Source organism: Solanum tuberosum, unplaced genomic scaffold, assembly GCF_000226075.1.
Source record: "Solanum tuberosum cultivar DM 1-3 516 R44 unplaced genomic scaffold, SolTub_3.0 scf00304, whole genome shotgun sequence".
In the NCBI taxonomy this organism is placed as follows: Eukaryota; Viridiplantae; Streptophyta; class Magnoliopsida; order Solanales; family Solanaceae; genus Solanum; species Solanum tuberosum.
In genome coordinates, this window is record NW_006239227.1 from 54,490 (window position 1) to 67,329 (window position 12,840).

Genomic DNA, 12,840 nt, shown 5'->3' on the forward strand with positions numbered 1-12,840 from the left:
TATGATGATGTTGTGCAAAATTCAGCGAATCCTATACCTAACAAGATTTATGATGTAACTACTACTTTGGTCCAAGATGGCCAAAAACTTGTTGCGCCCAAATCGCACACGCAAGTGCACGTGGTCGTTCAAGTATTAAAGTGGCTCTTATAAAGAGCTGGGTATCGTACCCACAAGGACATACGATTAGAATCAAATAATTTCTCCAAAATTTTTAGCTTAGCACAAGTGTTATCAAGATTTCAAGAATGATTTATTTTATAATTCTAAGAGTTAAACAAAATGTAACAAGAGCGATTCAATTTCAAGGTTTTCAAACAATGATTTGGTAAAGTCCAGGGCTGCACCTCTTATCAGGATTCATGTAACTATATTGCTTAAATGGGTGTTAATCAACTATCAAATTAATGATCACAGGGTTAAATGTATGATTATGATCTCCCGACCTCTAATCGCCTACGATAAATGACAACCTAATTACATCGTTGAGCGGGGATAGGCTGGACCAAGTACCGAGCATTACGATTTCTTCTTGTATAGTGACCAAGCATAGTTTCTAGGTATATCCCTATCCTAGATACAAATTAACCCTAGTTATTAAAAGAAAATCATGCTCCTTATACCCCACGTTCTATCCTCTTATTCCTCTCCCAAGTTCAATTCGGACAATATGTTTATTTCAATGGTGATCAGGCATGAAATACGAAAAGCAAGAACATAAGAAAGATTCATATGATAATCAATATTCACACAATAAAAACTCAATAGATTACAATCATCATGTAGCCACAGCCCTAGAACTAGGGTATTTAGCTACTCATAACAATATATTCGATCAAACAACGTTTAAGTATCATAGAAATATCGAAAGTAAAAGAGTTTAGGAAAGAACCCTAAAAATTGATGCAATAGCTCTCCAAGTCGTCATTCTTCAAAACCCAGAAAAAGAATGTTTTAATAAAATAAAATATTAAACTATTTATACTGAAGTCAAAACGGCCAAATCTGGCACTTAGGGGCACAACGCGGAGGCCTTCTCAGATTTCATTCTGATAATCTTTTCTCTTCTCCGCGACACGGTCTTGACACAGACCACTCTGCCTCAATTCGAATCTCATGAACCAAAATTAAAATCCCTCTCCGCGACGCGGAGAGGATACAACTATGCCTTGGAATTCTTCTCTTCCTTTTTCTTCCTTGCTTCTTTTCGACTCGAATCTTTTGTGTTCCCCAATGTCCATTTTAGTGCCCGTTTCTCCCTTTAAGCTCACCTACACAACTAATCATGGTGGTTAGCTCATATACAACCAAAAGACTCGATAAGACTATAAACAAACACACATTGAGTTCAAACTTAACTTAAATATGGGCATTATTGGATTTCTAGGCATATAAATACGCCTAAGATCACTACCCCACACTTAGAGCTTTGTTTGTCCTCGAACAACTTACTAACTACTCCTAGACCTAGACTCTCTACTATGGTTTTTGTGCATCCGCCACTTTCTTCCAAGGATTTGAACTCAGTTAATACAGGCATGATTTCATTCAAAGTCTGCATGACTCTTGTAAATGACTTGACAACTTTTAGCAACCAACGCATTTAACATGTGCACCATTACATATCACCCATATTTCATACAAAAAGTGCCCCTCACTCTAAAGAATAGTCCACACACTCAACTCAGTAAATTGAATATACTTTAAGGACTTTGCAAACAAGGTACACTCTCACTCAACAAAGACATCATACATGCATGCATTGAGAACCATAAGCTTACCCATTATGTATATCTCCACTAATAAAGTGTGTTATGCTCAAAATCAAATAGGACTTGTTTCGGTTGTAATGTAGGATTGAGGTAAGGGAGGATTCATTTAGATAAAATTAGTGACTTATGTTCCCTAATGCACCTGCTTTAATTTCCTACTTACATTCACAACTATTTCTTTTCTTCAGCCCCCTCTTTCTTCATAGATTTCCACTAGTATTACCAACCTTGCCTTTGTTTCTCACTTACCCCTTTATTTCTATAGCTCTTTTTTTTTACACTCAACAATAGTCACGCTTGACTTAGAGATTTCTCTTGAGTTAAGGTGCACATTGCCCTTGTAAGGTCCAGGGCCATCATTAAGGTGCTTACCAAGTTAGCCACCTTCAACTTAGGCTTTTAACCTTAGTCGAAGTGCACAATGTCCTAAGGACCAGGACCATCTCAGACTTAAACTCATAGGGCATCATTTTACTCATTTTACTACCTATTTTCTTTCTTCCCCAACAACTAAACATGTCCACCCAATTTACTCTTTCCGTCGCTTTCAGTTTTCCTCCTAACATAGTGCATTAGGGATTTGGGATCAAAGCTAACGGTATCAATAAAAGGGATTCGGCTTAATTACGTGGTTTAGAACAAAATCAAGGCTAAAAGGCTCAATGGGCTTTACTAAGAATATTATTTCTGAAAAGGCTAATCTTCAAGACAATTCAAAGAAAGCTTATTGTCATTTTCTAAACACAACACTACTTTTATTTCGTTTCAATAACATGCCAGGCAAGTTCTAGACTCAGATACATTACATGGATACTACAAAAACTCACCGCTCATGGCACAAGTTCTAATCAAGAATGGGTCAATCACAGCACACAATCAGTTTCATACACAAGGTCTAATATAAGATTAAGTTGCAATCATTCAAGTTAAATACAAAAAGTTCAACTGCATTCATCTATCAACTTCAAATCATGCTTTCATACATTTTCCTTTCGAAATTTCAGCTTCAGCACAAACCAACCTAAGACTCAATGACGAAATTGCTCTTAAGACGATTGTCATCCATCTATCATTGGGCAATGTGACTCAACTACGACTACTGACTCAATCCTAGAAAGATAAAATATTTTTGTATTTTGCACGGTTCAAAGGGACTTTCCTTGGCCAAAGAACCAAAAACAACCTCCAAGGAACCCAAAATAAAACAAAAAATACAAAGTAGACTCTAACATAACAATGCTCAACAATAAAAATATATACAAACCAAGTATGATTTCACCCCTCACCCCACACTTATACATTAACATTGTCCCAATGCTTCACAAAAATCTAAACAATTCAAGAGGTAAGGTGAAAACACTCCCTGATCAATCCTCCATCACATCACCCCCTTCGGCCTCATCACCGGCCTGAGCGGGGTCTATCTCCTTATCAGAATCAGACTCTACGTTCGAGCTAGTACGCAAGAGCTCCTCATTGAATATCATTATCGACTGGCTCACGAAACTCAGGGCCAATGCCAAGTAGGGCCTTGGCGTGGTCATTCAACGGGTAACGCATCTCAACATCTCCCAACTGCATGTCAGTGGAAGCCAGGCAGCCATTTTGGTGGCGAAGCATCTCTAAGCCATCATCCTAGACATAATTAGCTCATCGCGTTGATGGCGCTCAGCAGTGGTGAGAGTTGGCCCAAACTCAGTGTCGGGCCCCTTAGTCCTAGTAATGTCCACCGGTGTTGGGTATAAGGGTGCCATGTAGTCCACATTTTCTTCAGGAACACCTACAGCACGACACATTCTGGTAATAAGGCCACCAAAATCATACATGTGTCCTTTATAAACCCAGGCCTTTCGCATCGCAGATTTCAGGACAGCTCTGATATTCAACTCTGTAGCCGTCATCAATGCATAGACCAAGCAAGCCCTGTCCCGGGTAATATCTGTGTAGTGGAGACCCGATATCAAGCAGTTCATGACAATCTCTAGACATACTCGCGTCTCCCTAAGCATGTGAGCATACGGAAGAGATTTGTGATATCTCTTCCTACTATGCTTGGTCCATTGCGCCATGGACTGAGGACCACACAGTGTGTCTAATGGCTCGGTATGGAGGGCGTATGTTCAGCCCTGTAAGCACCAATGGATCAGTGTCCTGCGCCATACCTAATATGTCATTGATAACCGCGGGTGTGATAGGCACATTAACTCCCCGCACAATCACAAAATGTGATCTTGCATCAAGCGCCCAATTGGCGTAGAATTCACGAACCATGTACAAGTTGCACTCTTCCAGCTCTGAAAAGATAAACTCCATATGCAACTCCCTGATCCGCCTCAGTATCTGTGGGAATTCCCGTGCCAAGTTGTCCCTGTCAATGCAAACGTCATAGAAATACGACGCCTCAGTGTGCTTTTTCCACCATGCCTTTCCTTCCTTGGTCACAACCTTCACCTCGAATCGCCTGTTTTGGCCCTTGGGAAATGCAAGTGCAGGTGGGACATTACCCCTACTCCACACACGCTTCCTTTAGCTAGAGGTGGTGACTGCCTTACCGGGTCTTTGGGAGCTTGACATAATTTCCTGCACACAGAGTAGAGCTCAGCCCATCACACATAACATGATCGCAAGTAGTGTAAAAATGACCGACAACACACTCAGTTAATTAACACATTCATAGAACCGGATAGGTATCACAATATCAGTCACAACCACTCAACCTCACCACTACGATCAAGATCCACATGTTCTATTTCATAATTCAACACGCAAGTAGTGTTACTCAAGACTTCACACAACTAATATAGACCTATGAATACACACTATCATCCAGCCAACACCGCCAAAGTGATGTCCCATAAACATATTCAAACAACCATGCGCACTAAAACTCAAACAAGAGTCAATGGAGGGAATTTCAACTCCAACAATCAAACTGCCTACTACATGCCAACATACTAACTAAGCATATCGCAGTAAACGCCAATTCACCCCAACCCACATACAGCAAACAAGAGTTATTACTACACAAGATTTCAACAAACCCATAGACACTATTGCATAAACATACTATTCAACAAAATAGACCTCATTCGCCAACCACACAAGTTCCACACAACCCATTCAGTCCCACTAATGCATTCACAAAAACCCACATAATGTTTACTAAAGGAATCGTCTACTTAAGATTTCGAATACCCAACGAAAGTAACAACGACAATCAATTATACCTCCCACTTCCACATAATAACAGACCACACCCAAACCAATAGTGCACCCACATGAACATGTAATAAGAATTTAGAGCAGAAGTTCTTACCTGAAAGTGATGAAAATGAGTTGAAGGGAAGGAGAATTGATGATTTGACTCCGCGTTACGGATGCAAGTGTGAACAATCGATATGGACGAAAGGGAGGGAAGAAAATTGCAGTGAAAAAGGGAAAGAATAATGGGGATTTTAGGTGAAATTGGGGTTAAAAGGGGAACTGAGTCGTGTTATTTTCCTTGGAAATGGGTGGAACCCGATTAACTTAAAAAACAAAATTTTCTTACCTAGAACGCGACACGGCTCTGGCACAGAGTCCTCTTCCTTGTCCTGGAAAATTAATTCCAGGCGAGGCAAAAATTTAACCCTCGCTCCGCAACGCGGAACTGTCACGGTGGAGCCTTTTTCTTGACTTAAAAAACTGCTTCTCGTCAAAATAAAAATTAGGGACTCCCTCCGCGATACGGGACGGTCATGGACCGTTCTGCCTCAAATTGGAAAATTAATCCCGAGTGAGGCAAAATTCCCATACACCTCCGCGACGCAGAACAGGTCTTAAATCCTGATTCCTGCAAATTTTAAGCTCAAAACCCATTAGTCAAAACATGATGGGTTGCCTCCCATCCAACGCCTTAGTTCTGGTCATGGCACGACTCATATTTTTGTATTTTTCTGGATTTATCATTTTTTATACTAATTCCTATGAATTGAAATAACAAAATAAAAGAATAGAAATCCTAACTATTACAAGGGGTCACAAGTTGCCTCTTGTGCAGCACCTGATTTAACATCGCGGCACGACCCATCTCATGACTCACTCTTCATTCAATGTGAGCGCTTCATGCTCACGATCAACATCATTTCTGAAATAGTGCTTCAGACGTTGCCCATTCACAAGGAAAGTAGAGCTCTTATCCTTGTTCCTTAACTCCACAACACCATGTTGGGTCATCCTCACCACTTCAAAAGGACCACTCCATTTAGATCGAAGTTTTCCGGGGAACAACTTCAATCGTGAGTTAAACAGCAACATTAATTGACCAGGCTCAAAGGTGCGTGACACAATATGCAACACTAATTATCCTCTTCTTTCCAGCTAACTCAGCATCCAGATTCAACTTTTTAATCGCCCAGTATGCCTTATGCTCCAATTCAGCTGGGAGGTGAAACAGTTTCTTAAATACCATTCGATAAGGAGAAGTCCCTATCGATGTTTTGTATGCAATCCGGTATGCCCACAAAGCATCATCTAGCTTGTCAGCCCAATCTTTCCTTTGGGTATTCACAGTCTTTTGGAGGATCTGCTTGACTTCTCTATTAGACATTTCTACCTGCCCACTAGTCTGAGGATGATACGTTGTAGCTACTTTGTGTCTTACCCCATATTTAGCCAACAAATTGCGCACTGAACTATTAATAAAGTGCGTGCCTCTATCACTGATCATGGCCCTAGGCGTTCTAAACCTGGTGAAGATGTGCTTCCGGATGAATTTCACGACCACCTTTGCATCATTAAATGGTAATGCAACTACCTCCACCCACTTGGATACGTAGTCCACTGCTACTAAGATGTATTGATTTCCACGGGACGATGGGAAGGGTCCCATGAAGTCTATCCCCCAGACGTCAAAGATCTCAACCTCCTGTATATTGCTCAATGGCATCTCATGCCTTCTAGAAATGGTGCCCATTCTTTGAAACTGATCACAATCCTTCACAAACATAGCAACATCTTTAAAAAGGGTAGGCCAAAAGAAACCAGATTGTAATACCTTATGTGCAGTGTGTTCGTCCCCATGATGTCTACCATATGGTGAAGAGTGACAACTCTCCAACATTTGCACTACTTCTTGTTCGGCTACACATCTTCGCACCATCTGATCAGTTCCCTGCTTGAATAAGAAGGGCTCATCCCATATATAGAAGCGTGCATCATACTTTAGCTTCTGTTTTTTATGTGTTGAGACCCCGGGTGGAAATAAACCACTCACCAAAAAATTGACAATGTCAGCATACCAAAGCACTTGAGTAAGGTCCAAGGCAAGCAATTGATCATCAGGAAACTCTTCGCGAATCTGCCCCTCATTCTTCACATGAGATTAGACCTCCAATCTAGACAGATGATCAACTATTTGGTTCTCAGTTCCCTTCCTATCTTTTATCTCCAGATCAAAGTCTTGCAATAGCATGATCCATCTAATCAGCCTTCGCTTGGCATCCTTCTTATTAAAAAAATATCGGATTGCAGCATGATCAGTGTACACTACAACCTTGGTTACTACCAAGTATGATCTGAACTTATCAAATGCAAACACTATTACCAGCATCTCTTTCTCAGTGACAGTATAATTCGATTGAGCTGCATCAAGTGTCTTGCTAGCATAATAGATGGAATGAAACATCTTATCTTTTCGCTGCCCAAGCAATGCCCCAACCGCTATATCACTAGCATCACACATAAGCTCGAATGAAAGCTCCCAGTTTGGAGCAATCAGAATAGGAGCTTTTATCAACTTCTTCTTTAACAACTCAAATGCCTGCAAACACTTCTCATCAAACACAAACTTCATCCCTTTCTCTAACAGGCTGCACATTGCACATGGGTCTTGCAGTCTTAAATAAGTCCTTGATGAATTTCCTATAGAACCCAACATGTCCCAGGAAACTTCTAACTCCCTTCACTGTGATGGGTGGTGGCAACTTCTCAATAATCTCCACTTTAGCTTTTGTCTAACTTCCAGCCCATTCTTGGAGATTTTGTGTCCCAACACAATCCCCTCTCGAACTAAGAAGTGACATTTCTCCCAGTTCAACACAAGATTTGTTTCTTCACACCTAGCAAGAACTCTGTCAAGATTAGTTAAATAAAGTTCAAAAAACTCACCAAACACTGAGAAGTCGTCCATGAACACCTCAACAAAATCCTCCACCATATCATGGAAGATTGCCATCATGCATCTCTGAAATGTCGCCGGTGCATTGCATAATCCGAATGGAATGCGCTTGAACGCATAAGTGCCATACGGACAAGTGAAGGTAGTCTTCTCCTGGTCCTCTGGTGCAATAACAATCTGATTGTACCCTGAGTAGCCATCCAGGAAATAATAATATTCCTGACCCGCCAATCTATCCAACAACTGATCAATAAAACGCACCGGGTAATGGTCCTTTCTAGTGGTATCATTCAACTTTCTGTAGTCCATGCAGATACGCCACCCAGTCACTGTTCTTGTGGGGATCAATTCATTCTTTTCATTGGTTACCACCGTCATTCCGCCCTTCTTGGGTACACATTGTACTGGACTCACCCATTTACTATCTGATATGGGGTACACGATCCCTGCATCTAACCACTTGATCACCTCTTTCCTCACCACATCATTCATCACTAGATTCAGTCTCCGTTGATGCTGTGCACTCGGCTTATGCCCTTCTTCAATGTAAATTTTATGCATGCATAACGCGGGACTGATTTCATGGATGCCAAACATATGCCAACCCAAGGCTACTTTTCTCTTCCTCAAGATAATTAATGTTGCTTCCACCTGAGAATCAGATAATGTTGCAGACAAAATAACTGGTAAGGTCTTATTCTCACCCAAGAATGAATACTTGAGGTGGGTTGGCAATGCTTTAAAGTCTAGCTGAGGTGCTTCTTCAATGGAGGTCTTAGGTGGAGGACCCAACACCATATTTAAAGGCTCTCATCGATCTCATAATGTACCTACAAGTGCCACATCAAGAAATTGTACTATTTCCTGCGCCTCAGCATCCCCATAGATATCATCTCCTACCAGCACTCGCTTTAACGGGTCCTTGGACATAATATATCGAGCCTCTGCCTCAAGATCTATCACAATTATCGCAGACAACTCTTCATATACAGCTGGTAGCTTCAGTGCCTTGTATACATCAAACACCTCCACTTTATCATGTGCCTGCATAGTGAATTGCCCAGCTGCTACATCTATCATAGCACGCCCAGTAGCTAAGAAAGGTCTTCCCAATATAAATGGGACCTCAGGATCTAGCTCAAAATTCAACACAACAAAGTGTACTAGGAATATCAATGATCCCACTTGCACTAAGACATCATCTACAACACCCTCAGGCCTAGCAACAGATTATCAGCCAACTGTAAGATAATGGTAGTAGGATTAATCCTACTCAACCCCAGCTTTTTATACAACGAAGCTGGCATCATATTTATGCTAGCTCCGAGATCACACAATCCTCGCGCATAAATGCTCTGCCCTCTAGTGATTTGAACCCTAAAGCTATCCGAATCTTTAAATTTAGTGGGCAACTTATTTTGGATTCGGGAGCTGCACTCTTTAGTAAGTGCAATTGTCTCATATTCAGTCAACCTCCTTTTGTTTGCCACAATCTCCTTTACATATTTAGCATACATGGGCATACCCTGCAAAACATCTACCAATGGCAAGTTAATGTGAACTTGTTTCAAATAAGAGAGAAACTTACCAAAATATTCATCCTCCTTCTGTTTCTTGAAATTTTGAGGGAATGGAGGAGGTGGTTTCACTATTGGTTGCACTCTTTCTTCTTATGCAACCACTTCGCTCTCCTTAGGCTCACTCTCTTTACTCACAGATTCAGTATTTCTTTTCTTAGGAGCTAACTTCTCTAATTGCAAACCACTGCGTGTACCTACCGCCTTTACCTGCTTGGGATTTGGATAAGTTTTTCCCGACAAACCTCCTTGCGGTCGTGAGTTCTAGGCACTAGCAAACTGCCCGAATTGTTTCTCCAGATTCTGTATAGCTAACTGATTATTTCTCACATCAGCAGCTAACTGGACTTGATCAACCATAATCTTTTTCAGAAACTCCTCCATGCTCATGTTACTAGACTGCTTATTTGGCTGCTCCCGTTGGACCTGTGGTTGACACCCTTGTGCATTTCCCTGGGGTCTATACTGATTTTTGCCTTGGGCCTGATTTTGATAACCACCCCAAGAGAAGTTTGAGTGGTTACGCCAACTCGGATTGTAAGAATTTTCATAGTTCTGCTGGCTCCTCCTCGTTGTGCATTCCCTACAAAATTTACAAAATCTGGGTTTACGCCAAATACCTCTGCACTATGATCACCACCTTCGCAAATTTCGCACCAAGTTGGTGGTTGTTGGACTACATTCACCTAAGCTGGCTGTTGTCCCAATGATAGATTGCTGAAGTGGGTGTTTATCATATTTTGCATCGCATCAATCTATGCAATTAAGGCAGTCACTGCATCTACTTCCAGCATACTTGCAGTTTTCTGTATCACAGGTTTCGCCCCTTCTCCGTTCGATTCGGGGTTACCCAGTGAGATCCTGTTCAGCAAGGTGAATAGTTCAGCATTCTCACACCCCTTTTTGCGCACCGGCGTATAGGATTTTTCCAATTTAAGTGACAATATTGATTAGAGATTATTTTGTTTTATTTTCAGAGTCGCCACTTGGAATTGAGTTATGGTGTTCCAAGTCACCTTTTTTTAATCCTTAATCAAAAGGAAATGACTCTTTATTTTGGTTTGCGAACTAGAAATTCGGGTAAGGAATTCTATTGACCGAGGGGAAGGTATTAGGCATCCCTAGAGTCCCGTGGTTCTAGCATGGTCACTTTTATTGACTTATACTTACTTTTAAATATTTTTGGATATACTTTATAGGCCACATTCTCGCTTGCATTGTTTATTTGTTGAACTTTTATTTGGTCTCGACCTAGATGCGTAACCGCATTCTTGGTCTTGACATTTAGAGACATAACTGTCTTCTTTTTTCTATCTTTTTTTTCCTTTTTTCTTTGTTGTACGTTTTGTGTGTTTTTCCTTTGCTGATGGTTGTTTTTTTTTTCTGTACGTCTGAGTGTCTTAATGTATTTAGGATGTGTGTTGATATATAGGGGGTAGGGGTTGCTGATTGTAGTAGTGTGTATGTGTTTAGGATAGTGGGGTGTTGTGGTGTGAGGTGGGTAGTGGAGTTGGGGTAGTGGGGTTGAAAGGTGAAGTGGGGTAGTGTGGGTAGTTTAGGTTATTATTTTTTTTAGCTTAAATATATATATAAAAAATATATATATATATATATATAAACATAATAATAAAAAATATTAATTAATTATTTTGAATTAATAAAATATAAGAAAAAGTCAAATAGCTAGTCTAAAAATATAATTAAGAAACACTTGCTAATTTATTATATCTAAATTAAATGAAAACATATTTTTTTGTTATTTTCAAATCTTTTAAAATAAACTTACTAAAATAAGATAAAAGTCAAAAATATTTTTATATTTTTAAAATATTTAAGCTCTAAAAATGGTGTAAAATTTTAGTTCGGTCAAAAATTACATGTCTGCACATAAGTCTTCTCCAAAGCCTGACCACCGGCAGCTGAATCAAGTAAAATTTTGGTGTTAGGCTCCTATCCTTCAATGAAGGTATGTACCAACACCTCATTAGATTGATGATGATGTGGACAACTCATCAACATCAATTTAAACCTGTCTTAAGCTTGGTACAAGTTCTCTCCTCCTTTCTGTCGGAAACTTAGGATGTCACTCCTCAACTTAGTTGTTTTACCAGATGGGAAATATCAGATAAGGAACTTCTGCGCAAGATCATCCCAGGAGGTGATAGAGTTAGCAGTCTCAGAGTTTAACCATCTTTTTGCTTCCCCAAGCAGAGAAAAGGGAAATAAAGTGAGCCTCACGTAATCCTCGTTTACTCCAGTTGGAGTGTAAGTATCACTGATCTCGAGAAAGTTTTGGATGTGGACTGTTGGATCCTCGTTTGACAGACCAGTGAACTGCCCATTAGTGTGCAATAGTTGCACCATACTCTGCTTCAGTTCAAACCTTCCACCAGCTGCAGGTTTCTGAATGAATGATGTCACATTGGTGGTATGTGAGATTGCCACGTCTCTTACCTTCATCTTAGCCATCACTGCAGGTTCCTCTTGCTCAACTCTTGCTACTAGAGATATTGGTTCACTAGCAACAAGAGGGACTAGGTAAGTGAGTCTTCTTTTCCTTCTCTAGTAGTGAACGAATCTTTCTAGTTCAGCTAGAGGTGATACCAATCCTTGATTGTCGTCCAGTTTGAAATTTCAGTACAACCTGCAACAATGAATTGCTAAGATCAAGTTGTCAACATTTGCTTTTTAACTTCAGAAGTCAAAATAATCAAATAATTCCTAATTCTAAAGTCCTCGGCAGTGGAGCCAAAAACTTGTTGTGGCCAAATCGCACACTCAAGTGCACGTGGTCGTTCAAGTATTAAAGTGGCTCTATAAAGAGATGGGTATCGTACCCACAGGGACTTACGATTAGAATCAAATAATTTATCCAAAACTTTTAGCTTAGCACAAGTGTTATCAAGATTTCAAGAATGGTTTATTTTATAATTCTAAGAGTTAAACAAAATGTAACAAGATTGATTCAATTTCAAGGTTTTCAAACAATGATTTGCTAAAGTCCAGGGCTGCAACTCTTATCAGGATTCATGTAACTATATTGTTTAAATGGGTGTTAATCAACTATCGAATCAATGATCACAGGGTTAAATGTATGATTATGATCTTCCGACTTCTAATCACCTACGATAAATGACAACCTAACTACATCATTTGAGCGGGGATAGGTTGGACCAAGTACCGAGCATTACGATTTCTTCCTGTATAGTGACCAAACATGGTTTCTAGGTATATCCCTATCCTAGATTCAAATTAACCCTAGTTATTAAGAGAAAATCATGCTCATTATTCCCCACGTTCTATCCTCTTATTCCTCTCCCGAGTTCAATTCGGA